This window comes from Pristiophorus japonicus, chromosome 23 (assembly GCF_044704955.1).
Source record: "Pristiophorus japonicus isolate sPriJap1 chromosome 23, sPriJap1.hap1, whole genome shotgun sequence".
NCBI lineage: Eukaryota > Metazoa > Chordata > Chondrichthyes > Pristiophoridae > Pristiophorus > Pristiophorus japonicus.
Genome location: NC_091999.1, coordinates 1,592,446 through 1,607,884, shown reverse-complemented (window position 1 = coordinate 1,607,884; position 15,439 = coordinate 1,592,446).

The window sequence follows — 15,439 nt, the reverse complement described above, 5'->3', positions numbered from 1 at the left end:
TTGGGTGGAGATCAGGAATAATAAGGGGAAAAAGTCACTGGTGGGCGTAGTCTATAGGCCCCCTAAGAGTAGCAACTCTGTTGGTCGGAGTATAAACCAGGAAATAATGGGGGCTTGTAAAAAGGGAATAGCAATAATCATGGGTGATTTTAACCTCCATATTGATTGGACGAATCAAATGGGTCAGGGTCAAATGCTTGACAAATCTTCTGGAATTTTTTGAGGATGTTTCCAGTAAAGTGGACAAGGGAGAACCAGTTGATGTGGTATATTTGGACTTTCAGAAGGCTTTCGACAAGGTCCCACACAAGAGATTAATGTGCAAAGTTAAAGCACATGGGATTGGGGGTAGTGTGCTGACATGGATTGAGAACTGGTTGTCAGACAGGAAGCAAAGAGTAGGAGTAAACGGGTACTTTTCAGAATGGCAGGCAGTGACTAGTGGGGTGCCGCAAGGTTCTGTGCTGGGGCCCCAGCTGTTTACATTGTACATTAATGATTTAGACGAGGGGATTAAATGTAGTATCTCCAAATTTGCGGATGACACTAAGTTGGGTGGCAGTGTGAGCTGCGAGGAGGATGCTGTGAGGCTGCAGAGTGACTTGGATAGGTTAGGTGAGTGGGCAAATGTATGGCAGATGAAGTATAATGTGGATAAATGTGAGGTTATCCACTTTGGTGGTAAAAACAGAGAGACAGACTATTATCTGAATGGTGACAGATTAGGAAATGAGATTAGGGTGTCATGGTACATCAGTCATTGAAGGTTAGCATGCAGGTACAGCAGGCTGTTAAGAAAGCAAATGGCATGTTGGCCTTCATAGCGAGGGGATTTGAGTACAGGGGCAGGGAGGTGTTGCTACAGTTGTACAGGGCCTTGGTGAGGCCACACCTGGAGTATTGTGTACAGTTTTGGTCTCCTAACTTGAGGAAGGACGTTCTTGCTATTGAGGGAGTGCAGCGAAGGTTCACCAGACTGATTCCCGGGATGGCGGGACTGACATATCAAGAAAGACTGGATCAACTGGGCTTGTATTCACTGGAGTTCAGAAGAATGAGAGGGGATCTCATAGAAATGTTTAAAATTCTGACGGGTTTAGACAGGTTAGATGCAGGAAGAATGTTCCCAATGTTGGGGAAGTCCAGAACCAGGGGTCACAGTCTAAGGATAAGGGGTAAGCCATTTAGGACTGAGATGAGGAGAAACTTCTTCACCCAGAGAGTGGTGAACCTGGGGAATTCTCTATCACAGAAAGTTATTGAGGCCAATTCACTAAATATATTCAAAAAGGAGTTAGATGTGGCCCTTACTACTAGGGGGATCAAGGGGTATGGCGAGAAAGCAGGAATGGGGTACTGAAGTTGCATGTTCAGCCATGAACTCATTGAATGGCGGTGCAGGCTCGAAGGGCCGAATGGCCTACTCCTGCACCTATTTTCTATGTTTCTATGTAGCCTTGAGGAAGAGTTCATAGAGTGCATAAGGGACGGGTTACTTGAGCAGTATGTAACGGAACTAACCAGGGGGCAGGCTATCTTAGATCTGGTCCTGTGTAATGAGACAGGATTAATAAACAATCTCCTAGTAAAGGACCCCCTTGGAATGAGTGACCATAGCATGGTTGAATTTCAAATTCAGATGGAGGGCGAGAAAGTTGGATCTCTAACCAGCGTACTAAGCTTAAATAAAGGAGACTATGTAGGTATGAGGGCAGAGTTGGGTAAAGTGGACTGGGAAAATAGATTAAAGTGTAGGACGGTTGATGAACAGTGGTGTACATTTAAGGAGATGTATCTCAAGAAAGATATATTCCAGTGAGGAGAAAAGGGTGTGAGAGAAAAGATAGCCATCCGTGGCTACCGAAAGAAATAAAGGACAGTATCCAATTAAAGACAAGAACATACAAAGTGACCAAAACTAGTGGGAGGACAGAAGATTGGGAAGCTTTTAAAAACCAGCCAAGAATGATTAAAAACATGATTAAGAAAGGGAAGATGGACTATAAAAGTAAACTAGCACAAAATATAAAAACAGATAGCAAGAGTTTCTTTCGGTATATAAAAAGGAAAAGAGTGGCTAAAGTAAATGTTGGTCCCTTAGAGGACGAGATCAGGGAATTAGTAATGGGGAACATGGAGATGGCAGAAACTCTGAACAAATATTTTGTATCAGTCTTTGCGGTAGAGGCCACGAACAAAATAAAACGGGGAAGGTAGCTCAACCGTGGCTAACAAGGGAAATTAAGGATAGTGTTAAATCCAAGGAAGAGGCATATAAATTGGCCAGAAAAAGCAGCAAACCTGAAGACTGGGAAAATTTTATAAGATAGCAGAGGAGGACAAAGGGTTTAATTAGGAGGGGGAAAATAGAGTATGAGAGGAAGCTTGCTGGGAACATGAAAACTGACTGCAAAAGCTTCTATAGATATGAGAAAGAGAAAAAGATTAGTGAAAACAAACGTAGGTCCCTTGCAGTTAGATTCAGGTGAATTTATAATGGGGAACAAAGAAATGACGGACCAGTTAAACAAATACTTTGGTTCTGTCGTCACGTAGGAAGATACAAATAACCTTTCAGAAATACTAGAGGACCGAGGGTCTAGTGAGAAGGAGGAACTGAAGGAAATCCTTATTAGGCAGGAAATTGTGTTGGGGAAATTGATGGGATTGAAGGCCGATAAATCCCCGGGACCTGATAGTCTGCATCCCAGAGTACTTAAGGAAGTAGCCCTAGAAATAGTGGATGCACTGGTGATCATTTTCCAACAGTCTATTGACTCTGGATCAGTTCCTATGGACTGGAGGGTAGCTAATGTAACACCACTTTTTAAGAAAGGAGGGAGAGAGAAAACGGGTAATTATAGACCGGTTAGCCTGACATTGGTAGCGGGGAAAATGTTGGAATCAATTATTAAAGATGAAATAGCAGCACATTTGGAAAGCAGTGACAGGATCGGTCCAAGTCAGCATGGATTTATGAAAGGGAAATCCTGCTTGACAAATTTTCTAGAATTGTTTGAGGATGTAACTACTAGAGTGGACAAGGGACAACCAGTGGATGTGGTGTATTTGGACTTTCAAAAGGCTTTTGACAAGGTCCCACACAAGAGATTGGTGTGCAAAATGAAAGCACATGGTATTGGGGGTAGTGTACTGACGTGGATAGAGAACTGGTTGGCAGACAGGAAGCAGAGAGTCGGGATAAACGGATCCTTTTCAGAATGGCAGGCAATGACTAGTGGGGTGTCGCAGGGCTCAGTGCTGGGACTCCAGCTATTTACAATATACATCAATGATTTAGATGAAGGAATTGTGTGTAATATCTCCAAGTTTGCAGATGACACTAAGCTGGGTGGCGGTGTGAGCTGTGAGGAGGATGCTAAGAGGCTGCAGGGTGACTTGGACAGGTTAGGTGAGTGGGCAAATGCATGGCAGATGCAGTATAATGTGGGTAAATGTGAGGTTATCCACTTTGGTGGCAAAAACACGAAGGCAGAATATTATCTGAATGGTGGCAGATTAGGAAAAGGGGCGGTGCAACGAGACCTGGGTGTCATGGTACATCAGTCATTGAAAGTTGGCATGCAGGTACAGCAGGCGGTGAAGGCAAATGGTATGTTGGCCTTCATAGCTAGGGGATTTGAGTATAGGAGCAGGGAGGTCTTACTGCAGTTGTACAGGGCCTTGGTGAGGCCTCACCTGGAATATTGTGTTCAGTTTTGGTCTCCTAATCTGAGGAAGGACGTTCTTGCTATTGAGGGGGTGCAGCGAAGGTTCACCAGACTGATTCTCAGGATGGCAGGACTGACATATGAGGAGAGACTGGATCGACTGAGTCTGTATTCACTGGAGTTTAGAAGGATGAGAGGGGATCTCATAGAAACATATAAAATTCTGACGGGACTGGACAGGTTAGATGTGGGAAGAATGTTCCTGATGTTGGGGAAGTCCAGAACCAGGGGACATAATCTCAGGATAAGGGGTAAGCCATTTAGGACGGAGATGAGAAGAAACACTTTCACTCAGAGAGTTGTGAACCTGTGGAGTTCCCTGCCGCAGAGAGTTGTTGAGGTCAGTTCATTGGATATATTCAAGAGGGAGTTAGATATGGCCCTTACGGCTAAAGGGATCAAGGGGTATGGAGAGAAAGCAGGAAAGGGGTACTGAGGTGAATGATCAGCCATGATCTTATTGAATGGTGGTGCAGGCTCGAAGGGCCGAATGGCCTACTCCTGCACCTATTTTCTATGTTTCTAATATTCCAACAGTGGATAGTCAAGGGGCTACGGGGGGAGGAACTTAACACAATCACAATCACTAAGGAGGTGGTACTCAGTAAGATAATGGGACTAAAGGCAGATAAAACCCCTGGACCTGATGGCTTACATCCTCGGGTCTTAAGAGAAGTAGCGGCAGGGATTGTGGATGCATTGGTTGTAATTTACCAAAATTCCCTGGATTCTGGGGAGGTCCCAGCAGATTGGAAAACTGCAAATGTAACAACCCTAATTAAAAAAGGAGGCAGACAAAAAGCAGGAAACTATAGACCAGTTAGCCTAACATCAGTGGTTGGGAAAATGTTGGAGTCCATTATTAAAGAAGCAGTAGCAGGACATTTGGAAAAGCAGAATTCAGTCAGGCAGAGTCAGCATGGATTTATGAAGGGGAAGTCAGGTTTGACAAATTTGCTGGAATTCTTTGAGGATGTAACGAACAGGGTGGATAAAGGGGAACCAGTGGATGTGGTGTATTTGGACTTCCAGAAGGCATTTGACAAGGTGCCACATAAAAGGTTACTGCACAAGATAAAAGTTCATGGGGTTGGGGGTAATATATTAGCATGGATAGAGGATTGGCTAACTAACAGAAAACAGAGAGTCGGGAAATGGTTCATTCTTGGGTTGGCAATCATTAACCAGTGGGGTGCCGCAGGGATCAGTGCTGGGTCCTCAACTATTTACAATCTATATTAACGACTTGGAAGAAGGGACTGAGTGTAACGTAGCCAAGTTTGCTGATGGTACAAAGATGGGAGGAAAAGCAATGTGTGAGGAGGACACAAAAAAAACCTGTAAAAGGACATAGACAGGCTAAGTGAGTGGGCAAAAATTTGGCAGATGGAGTATAATGTTGGAAGTGTGAGATCATGCACTTTGGCAGAAAAAATTAAAGAGCAAATTATTATTTAAATGGAGAAAGATTGCAAAGTGCTGCAGTACAGCGGGACCTGGGGGTCCTGGTGCATGAAACACAAAAGGATCGTATGCAGGTTGTCGAAATCTCGACCTCCGAAAAGAATGACTCCGACACTTACAGCTCCGGTAGAAGTTTCTTTAATTTACTTGCTCGCAAGGGGTAGGTCACACTCAGTCAAGGGCTAAGTGAACACCTCCCAAATGGTTCAGTTTAACAAGATATTTATACAGTAAAACCAAAGTTCTGGCCTCTCCCTGTGTATTGCTCTGTCTCACAGTCAGTGAATACAGATAAAGAGTTAATTACTATATCCTGGTCCTGACATGGTATCCAGATATTTCCTTTTGTCAGGGTTATTAGTTGGCCAGCCGGCCATCACTCGATGAGAGTGTGGTAATGAGCTATTACCTGTCTTGCATTGTGTCAGGATTGTTCCAATTTCCTGGTCAGTTTATCTGTTTGCATCAAATGGATGAGGTCTCGGAAAGAGATAATGGCTAGAAGATAAGGGTGGGGTGACATGGAACTCCTGTAGTGTAGACAATAGGAGAGCACCATGGGGGTGGGGTACTTGTCTCAGCATGACTTGTCTCCTAGCTGTCTGATGGCCATCAGCCATCTCAAACCAGGTTTAGCTGTTTATGCAAGCTGACTGCTAACATGCAGAAAGTTCTGGAAGGGCCAGGACTCCATTTTGATCAAAAGGCACACAAATACCGTATGGTATCAGCTTAGATAAAAATACATTTCCACAAGGTGCAGCAAGTGATCAGGAAGGCCAATGGAATCTTGGCCTTTATTGCAAAGGGGATGAGTATAAAAGCAGGGAAGTCTTGCTCCAGTTATACAGGGTATTGGTGAGGCCACACCTGGAGTACTGCGTGCAGTTTTGGTTTCCATATTTACGAAAGGATATACTTGCTTTGGAGGCAGTTCAGAGAAGGTTCACTCGGTTGATTCCGGAGATGAGGGGGTTGACTTATGGGGACAGGTAGAGGAGGTTGGGCCGATACTCATTGTAATTCAGAAGAATGAGAGGTGATCTTATTGAAACGTATAAGATTATGAGGGGGCTCGACAAGGTGGATGCAGAGAGGATGTTTCCACTGATGGGGAAGACTAGAACTAGGGGGCATGGTCTTAGAATAAGGGGCCGCCCATTTAAAACTGAGATGAGGAGAAATTTCCTCTGAGGGCAGGCAGTAAAGAAAACAAATGGCATGCTGGCTTTCATAGTGAGAGGATTTGAGTATAACAACATAAGAACATAACATAAGAACATCTAGCCCCTCGAGCCTGCTCCGCCATTTAACAAGATCATGGCTGATCTGGCCGTGGACTCAGCTCCACTTACCCGCCCGCTCCCCGTAACCCTTACTTCCCTTATTGGTTAAAAGTATAGGAGCAGGGAGGTCTTACTACTGTTGTACAGGGCCTTGGTGAGGCCTCACCTGGAATATAGTGTTCAGTTTTGGTCTCCTAATCTGAGGAAGGACGTTCTTGCTATTGAGGGAGTGCAGCGAAGGTTCACCAGACTGATTCCCGGGATGGCAGGACTGACATATGAGGAGAGACTGGATCGACTGGGCCTGTATTCACTGGAGTTTAGAAGAATGAGAGGGGATCTCATAGAAACATATAAAATTCTGATGGGACTGGACAGGTTAGATGCAGGAAGAATGTTCCCGATGTTGGGGATGTCCAGAACCAGGGGTCACAGTCTAAGGATAAGGGGTAAGCCATTTAGGACCGAGATGAGGAGAATCTTCTTCACTCAGAGATTTGTTAACCTGTGGAATTCCCTACCACAGGAAGCTGTGGAGTCCAGTTCGTTAGATATATTCAAGAGGGAGTTAGATATGGCCTTTATGGCTAAAGGAATCAAGGGGTATGGAGAGAAAGCAGGAAAGGGGTACTGAGGTGAATGATCAGCCATGATCTTATTGAATGGTGGTGCAGGCTCGAAGGACCGAATGGCCTACTCCTGCACCTATTTTCTATCTGTGGATTTCGCTGCTTCAGAGAGCTGTGGAAGCCGGGTCATTGAATAAATTTAAGACAGAGATAGGCAGTTTCTTAACCAATAAGGGGTTATGGGGAGCGGGTGAGGAAGTGGACCTGAATCCATGATCGGATCAGCCATGATCGTATTAAATGGCGGAGCAGGCTCGAGGGGCCGAATGGCTGACTCCTGCTCCTATTTCTTATTACAGAGACGTGGCTCCAGGATGATCAGGGCTGGGAACTCAACATCCAAGGGTATTCAATGTTCAGGAAGGATAGTGTCGAGGAAATTTTAGCTTAATTTAACTCAGGCGGAGACTTTCAGAGTCGCACTTCGAGAGAATTTTATTTTCTAACAAGATATCTCGGAGAGTCCGCTCAGTCCGCACTGAGGCAAAACTCTGAGTTTTACAAGCAAACCCGCTCTATATTTATACAGTCAAAACAGGAATTTTATCGAAAACACACCACACATGAACATTAATCATACATTCTGTAAATGCAATCAAAGCAGGAACTTTATCTAAAACACACCACACATGAACATTAATCATACATTCTGTAAATGCAATCAAAGCAGGAACTTTATCTAAAACACACCACACATGAACATTAATCATACATCCTGTAAATACAATCAAAGCAGGAACTTTATCTAAAACACACCACACATGAACATTAATCATACATTCTGTAAATGCAATCAAAGCAGGAACTTTATCTAAAACACACCACACATGAACATTAATCATACATTCTGTAAATGCAATCAAAGCAGGAACTTTATCTAAAACACACCACACATGAACATTAATCATACATCCTGTAAATACAATCAAAGCAGGAACTTTATCTAAAACACACCACACATGAACATTAATCATACATTCTGTAAATGCAATCAAAGCAGGAACTTTATCTAAAACACACCACACATGAACATTAATCATACATTCTGTAAATGCAATCAAAGCAGGAACTTTATCTAAAACACACCACACATGAACATTAATCATACATCCTGTAAATGCAATCAAAGCAGGAACTTTATCTAAAACACACCACACATGAACATTAATCATACATCCTGTAAATACAAAGGACATTCCGGGAGGCACACTTTATCTGTCCTTGCATAGTTTCTCCCTGTCCGTATCCTGATAAGCAGGGTATCTGGAAACTCATACACATACCAGATAGTCATGTATTTACAACATTCTTTGTTTCAAGGCAGAGAAGTGTGGGTGTTTTTTCTAGCTCCACTAATTCTACAAAATCAGCAAAAAGTGAACTTAACCCTTTCCTTTAAAATAGGACCTAGATCGTTTTCTTCCACAATTCCCTCCTTGTTGATCTTCTACCAGTTTTATATTTTCCTTCTATGCAACTTAACCTTCCTTTCACGAACACACTTTTCCTTTCTACTTGGGATACCAGGCCCATTACTTGACTAATTAATTTTTTCAACTTTATCCACATTCCACAAATGATTATTAACAATATAAGCATCACTACACCTAAGATTACTATGGGGTGTATGACAAACTTCAGTACTGCGGAAGCTTTTGGGGACCATCCGAAAAACACATCCCACCAGTGGTGTACCGTCAAAGAGGTGACTTAATCTGCGATTCTCACTAGTTGCCCCTTCTTGTAACTCATTTCGACTCTAAATTGGTGGATGTCTCTGCCTCGTTTTGACAGAGCTTCCTCAATTTGCTTGTCATTCTGTATCAAATTGTGCAGTCTGGTCAAATTAATTACAGGGGGTAGGGGTTCAATGGGTGTACCTGTTTAGGTTTCATTCGGTTTTCTGTTTCCTTCTCTATCCTTTCATTCTGCTTCCAGGTCATTACGTCTGTGATGTAACCTGATATCTGCAGTTGCTGTAATCCTTCTTATTTTTATGCCTTCCCCTATCAGTCTTCCGACGACCTGGATTTTATTTTGTAGGGTCTCTCTATCCATGGAGTTCAGTGCTCCTATTTCTGCTCCCACTCCACCTAACACAGTCTCTAATAGATCCCGTTTCTTTCTCGGGGGGGCCTTTCTTTTCCCAGAGATACCTCAACACTGGCTGTGTTGCAGCCATCTTCTTTCTTTGGGGGATATATAATTCGTATTAAATTTAATACACCTGGGGACCTTACCTCTGGGATGCAGGTGGTCAATATCCGTTTCAAGTGTCCCGGATCTCGCGGGGAATGCTTATTTTTATTATGGGTCCATTGTTTAGTATAGCTTATTCCATTTATTATTTTCGTGAGGTTCATACACTTTACCCATTCTCTGTTTCCTATTTCAAAGTAGCAATCTTCTTCCGGTCTACATACTGTGCCATTGGTCTCTTGACTCTCATTTTGGTCCGTGCTGGTCAGGCAAGTCATGTTTACCTTCCAGTTCAGGGATATATTAAATCCCTCCTCACTGGTCTCTTTCACTTTTCCTGATCGCTGATCTATCCCTACTCCACAAGCCTTACACATCACTGTGAAGTTCCCTACTGTACAATTTTTTTTCTTTGGGCATGTAAAGTGATCTTGCTGCCTTGCCTTATCACTTTTCCCCCACTTCATATCTCCCTTCCATACTTTTCCTTCTTCAAGTAATTCTTCCTCCTGTCTGACTCTCCTTACTGCTAAAATGATCAGAACACCCAAGGTCCACTTATAGTTTTTCCAAGAGTCCCGCCTCATCTTCCCTTTTCTGTTTACTTCCATAACACTCTTGAACTAATTCGTTACAATAACAACACGCAAGCACGATAGTAACCGTAACCCAAATAATAAAGACCCAAACTGGCATACAAATGAGTTCTGACATTTGTCCCTGGACTTTTGGGTAACTATAGATACTTTTAAGTCCACAATACACAATTGGGAGTGAACACAAAATAAGGGCAGGTACAGTTCTTCAGCGAGAAGATGGCTGTTTTCTTAGTCGGGCGACCGTAGCTCGTCCTGGTTCAATGCCTTTTCCTTTGGCTGTGATTCGTCGGGGAAATAATATTTACAGCGGGTTGCATGCACCCAGTTCGGGTGCTTTTCCAACTTCAAAGCGGTTCGTGTTGTGAGAATTATCTGATACGGTCCTTTCCACCTAGGAGAAAAGGATTCTTTATTTAATGTTTTTACTAACACTTGATCTCCAGGTCTGAAAGGTGCATATTTCCTTCTGACGGGGGCACCTGTGTCTGCTTTATTTGTTCATGCAGACTTCTCGCTATTTCACACATGGCCTGAGCATACTTTAGTGATTTTTCATCATTCCAAATTAATGCTATTTCTTCAGCCACCAATGGTGGTTTTACGCCAGTAGGCATTGGTCTTCCCAACATGTGGTGTCAAACCAGTGTTTCGGTTTTTTTGGTTTCTCATTGTATACAGTTCCAATGGTAAGGCTTCTGGCCACTTCAGTCCTGTCTCCTGACATACCTTGGTGAGGGTAGATTTTATTATCCCATTTACTCTCTCTACCATTCCCGAGGACTGTGGTTGATAGGGTTCCAGTGGAAGTTACATATACCATAACGCTTCTGCAAGGTTTTGCACTATTTTTCCTGTGAAGTGTGTTCCCCTGTCACTGTTGATTCCCATAGGTATCCCATATCTTGGTACTATTTCTTTAAATAGAATTTTTACTACTGTTCGGGCATCGTCTCTCCTAGTGGCGTACGCTTCTACCCATCTTGTGAACATATCTACTATCACCAATAGGTACTTAAGACCTGATACTGGAGGCATGTGGACAAAATCAATTTGCAAATTTTCAAAGGGCATACTTGGTTGGGGTAGATGATCATATCCAGCAGGTGTTTTACCTCTGTTATTTTGTTGACAAATTTGGCATGATCCAGCAACTTTCTCAATAACTACTGTTATTCCTGGTGCATACCACTGTGCATTAATAGCATGTATCATCCCTCCTTTGCCCATGTGAGCCTGACCGTGTGCCGAGACAGGGGCAAAAATAGAGACCTCGGGCAAACAGTTCGCCCATCAGGGTGACCCCAAATGTCGTTTTTGAGATAACAACCTTGGTTTTCCCAAGTCCTTCTTTCTTGTATAGTAACTTGTTGTTGGGCTGTTTTAAGTTGTTGGATGTCAAGTACCTGTGGAGGGGAGACTGAGACTGCTTGAAGGCAGTCTGCCTGTGCCGAAGTGGCCTGTTTGGCTGCTTCATCAGCCCTCCTATTTCCTACTGATACTTCATCCTCACCGGTTGTGTGAGCTGCACATTTGATAAAGGCTACCTTACTTGGCAACTGAATGGCGTCTAATAGATTAAGCACCAGTTGAGAGTGCTTAATATGCTTTCCACCAGAGGTGATGAAGCCTCTGTTTTTCCACAGCTGTCCAAAATCATGGACCACACCGAATGAATATCTAGAATCAGTATAGATATTAGCAGTTTGATCTTTAGCTATTATACAAGCTCGAGTGAGGGTAAACAATTCAGCAGCCTGAGCCGAGGTTCCCGGAGGCAGGGCAAATGCTTCAACAGTTTCGTGAGGGTTTACAATAGCATAGCCTGCCAAAAACAAATCATCCGACGGCCTATGTGATGATCCATCCGTATAGAGACTAAGATCAGGATTGTCCATGGGCTCTGTGAGCAAATCTGGTCTTGGTAAGGTGGCTACTTCCACCGTTAACAGACAATCATGCTGGTCTGGATCCTCTACTTCTTTAGTAGGAAGAAAGGTGGCTGGGTTCACTACCGGTGCGCGTCGAAAGGTATAGTTAGGGTGTGACAGCAGTAATACTTCATAACCTGTTCTTCGAGACGCTGTAAAGTGTTGTGTGGCAGCTGAATTCAAAAGTAATAACACAGCATGGGCTGTAATGACAGTACATGGATAATCCAAAACAATAGGTACCGACTTCTCCACCATGACCGCAGTAACAGCTACAGCACGTAGACATGCTGGCATTCCCCTTACTACTGGAGGCAGCAAAACCGAATAATAAGCAACTGGTCTATTTCCCCCACCATGTTCTTGGGTTAGTACTGCTGTTGCGAATCCTTCTTTCTCATTCACATACATCTGAAAAGGTTTTCCATAATTCGGAAGTCCCAACACCGGAGCATTAGTGATGGCTTTCTTTAACTGTTTAAATGCCTTCTCTCTCTCTGGGGTCCACTCCACCTTGGGTGGGGCATCATTTAGGGCAGCTGATCTTAGGACCGCATCCCATTCTCGGATAATCGGGGATCCATTGTCTACAGTACCCAACTATCCCCAAAAATGACAAGATATCCTTCTTTGTTCTTGGTATGGTGGCCCTTTGTATTGTCTGAATTCTTTCTGGTCCGAGCTGCCTCTGCCCTTGAGATATGTGAAAACCCAGGTACTGGACTCGAGTCTGACAAAACTGTAACTTTGGTAACGACACTCGGTGCCCTCTTTCACACAGGTGCTGTAACAGTTTCAGGGAATCTTGCATGCACCTGTATCCGTGGCTGGAAGCCACAAGCAAATCGTCCGCATACTGCAACAGTACAGACTGGTCCGATAATGAACAGTCTTCGAGGTCTCTTTTTACTGCTGCTGCATATACTGCGGGGCTTTCGGTATATCCTTGGGGCAACCTGGTCCATGTGTACTGCTGCTTCTCGTGGGTGAAAGCAAACAGATACTGACTCTCTTGATTTAACGGGATGGAGAAAAAAGCTGAACACAGGTCTATCACAGTAAAGACAGTTGCTGTTGGTGGGATAGCAGATAGTATAATGTTGGTGTCCGGTACCACAGGGGTGATAGGGACTACTATCTTATTAAAAGCTCTCAGATCTTGCACAAACCTCCACTCATTCGGCCTATTAACCTTTGGTATGGGCAGTATCGGAGTGTTACACGGGCTCTGTGTCTTTTCTAGATCTCCTTGTTCCAACAATACAGAAATGACTGGCTCTATCTCATCTTCTGCCTCTGGAGGCAGTCTGTACTGCCTAATGCTTGGTAACACGGCGTTCTTTATCAATTGTACCCGATGGGTTACTGCAGAATGTACTTGCCCAACATGATTCTTATGCTTTGCCCAAAGTTCAGAAGATACTTGATTCAATGCCATTGGCAGCTTAGGGCTTGGTTGTTCCGGGGGTTGCTGTTTTTCAAAAGTGGAGGCATGATTTTTACCTTTCCACTGGAGAATCCCCCTGTTGTGGGTGATAAAGTCTATCTGAACATTTTGCAATTTTATTACTGTCCAAGGTTGATAGCCGTGTTGCTGCTTTTCTTTTTCTATTCCTACAATCATCGGACCCATATCTTTAGATTTCGCTGGCGGTTTTACAGCCAATGTCAGATGAGGTGTCGAGTTCGCTTCTCTAAACCGCTGTTGCTGTAAGGGTGTCACATCGATGGCTACCCCCAATCCTTCTGGTCCAAAATAAATGCGGAGCGTAGCTTCTACTGTTTCTTCTCTATTTATTTAAAAAGGATTGTACCAAACACTGGTAAGTTTCAGCTTTTTGGCGAGTGTACCAGGCTGTACAGTGAAGCTGAACTGCCTCAAAGCTTGTCAAAATTATATACATCAATTCTTCAGTATTAGTCAATTTTAGCGCTTAAATTTTGTATAACTTCATGTATCAAGGGGGAATAGAAGTTGCCATTCAATTGCCAACAATAGAGGGTAGCCTTTTCTTTGTTATCTTCCCTTTTCTCTTCTTCAATCCCATTAAAGAACTGATGGATTTTATTTGGAGGGAGCTCCATGAACATCCCTTCCTTTGTGCAATAAATTGTGGCTCCTAGTAAAAGGAAAAGGAGGTGGGGTAACATTGCTGGTTAAAGATGAGATTAATGCAATAGTTAGGAAAGACATTAGCTTGGATGATGTGGAATCTATATGGGTAGAGCTGCAGAACACCAAAGGGCAAAAAATATTAGTGGGAGTTGTGTACAGACCTCCAAACAGTAGTAGTGATGTTGGGGAGGGCATCAAACAGGAAATTAGGAGTGCATGCAATAAAGGTGCAGAGTTATAATGGGTGACTTTAATATGCACGTAGATTGGGCTAACCAAACTGGAAGCAATATGGTGGAGAAGGATTTCCTGGAGTGCATAAGGGATGGTTTTCTAGACCAATATGTCGAGGAACCAACTAGGGGGGAGGCCATCTTAGACTGGGTGTTGTGTAATGAGAGGATTAATTAGCAATCTCATTGTGCGAGGCCCCTTGGGGAAGAGTGACCATAATATGGTGGAATTCTGCATTAGGATGGAGAATGAAACAGTTAATTCAGAGACCATGGTCCAGAACTTAAAGAAGGGTAACTTTGAAGGTATGAGGCGTGAATTGGCTAGGATAGATTGGCGAATGATACTTAAGGGGTTGACTGTGGATGGGCAATGGCAGACATTTAGAGACCGCATGGATGAACTACAACAATTGTACATTCCTGTCTGGCGTAAAAATAAAAAAGGGAAGGTGGCTCAACCGTGACTATCAAGGGAAATCAGGGATAGTATTAAAGCCAAGGAAGTGGCATACAAATTGGCCAGAAATAGCAGCGAACCCGGGGACTGGGAGAAATTTAGAACTCAGCAGAGGAGGACAAAGGGTTTGATTAGGGCAGGGAAAATGGAGTACGAGAAGAAGCTTGCAGGGAACATTAAGACGGACTGCAAAAGCTTCTGTAGATATGTAAAGAGAAAAAGGTTAGTAAAGACAAACGTAGGTCCCCTGCAGTCAGAATCAGGGGAAGTCATAACTGGGAACAAAGAAATGGCGGACCAATTGAACAAGTACTTTGGTTCGGTATTCACTAAGGAGGACACAAACAACCTTCCGGATATAAAAGGGGTCAGAGGGTCTCGTAAGAATGAGGAACTGAGGGAAATCCTTATTAGTCGGGAAATTGTGTTGGGGAAATTGATGGGATTGAAGGCTGATAAATCCTCAGGGCCTGATGGACTGCATCCCAGAGTACTTAAGGAGGTGGCCTTGGAAATAGCGGATGCATTGACAGTCATTTTCCAACATTCCATAGACTCTGGATCAGTTCCTATGTAACCCCACTTTTTAAAAAAGGAGGATGAGAGAAAACGGAATTATAGACCGGTCAGCCTGTCATCGGTAGTGGGTAAAATGATGGAATCAATTATTAAGGATGTCATAGCAGCGCATTTGGAAAGAGGTGACATGATAGGTCCAAGTCAGCATGGATTTGTGAAAGGGAAATCATGCTTGACAAATCTTCTGGAATTTTTTGAGGATATTTCCAGTAGAG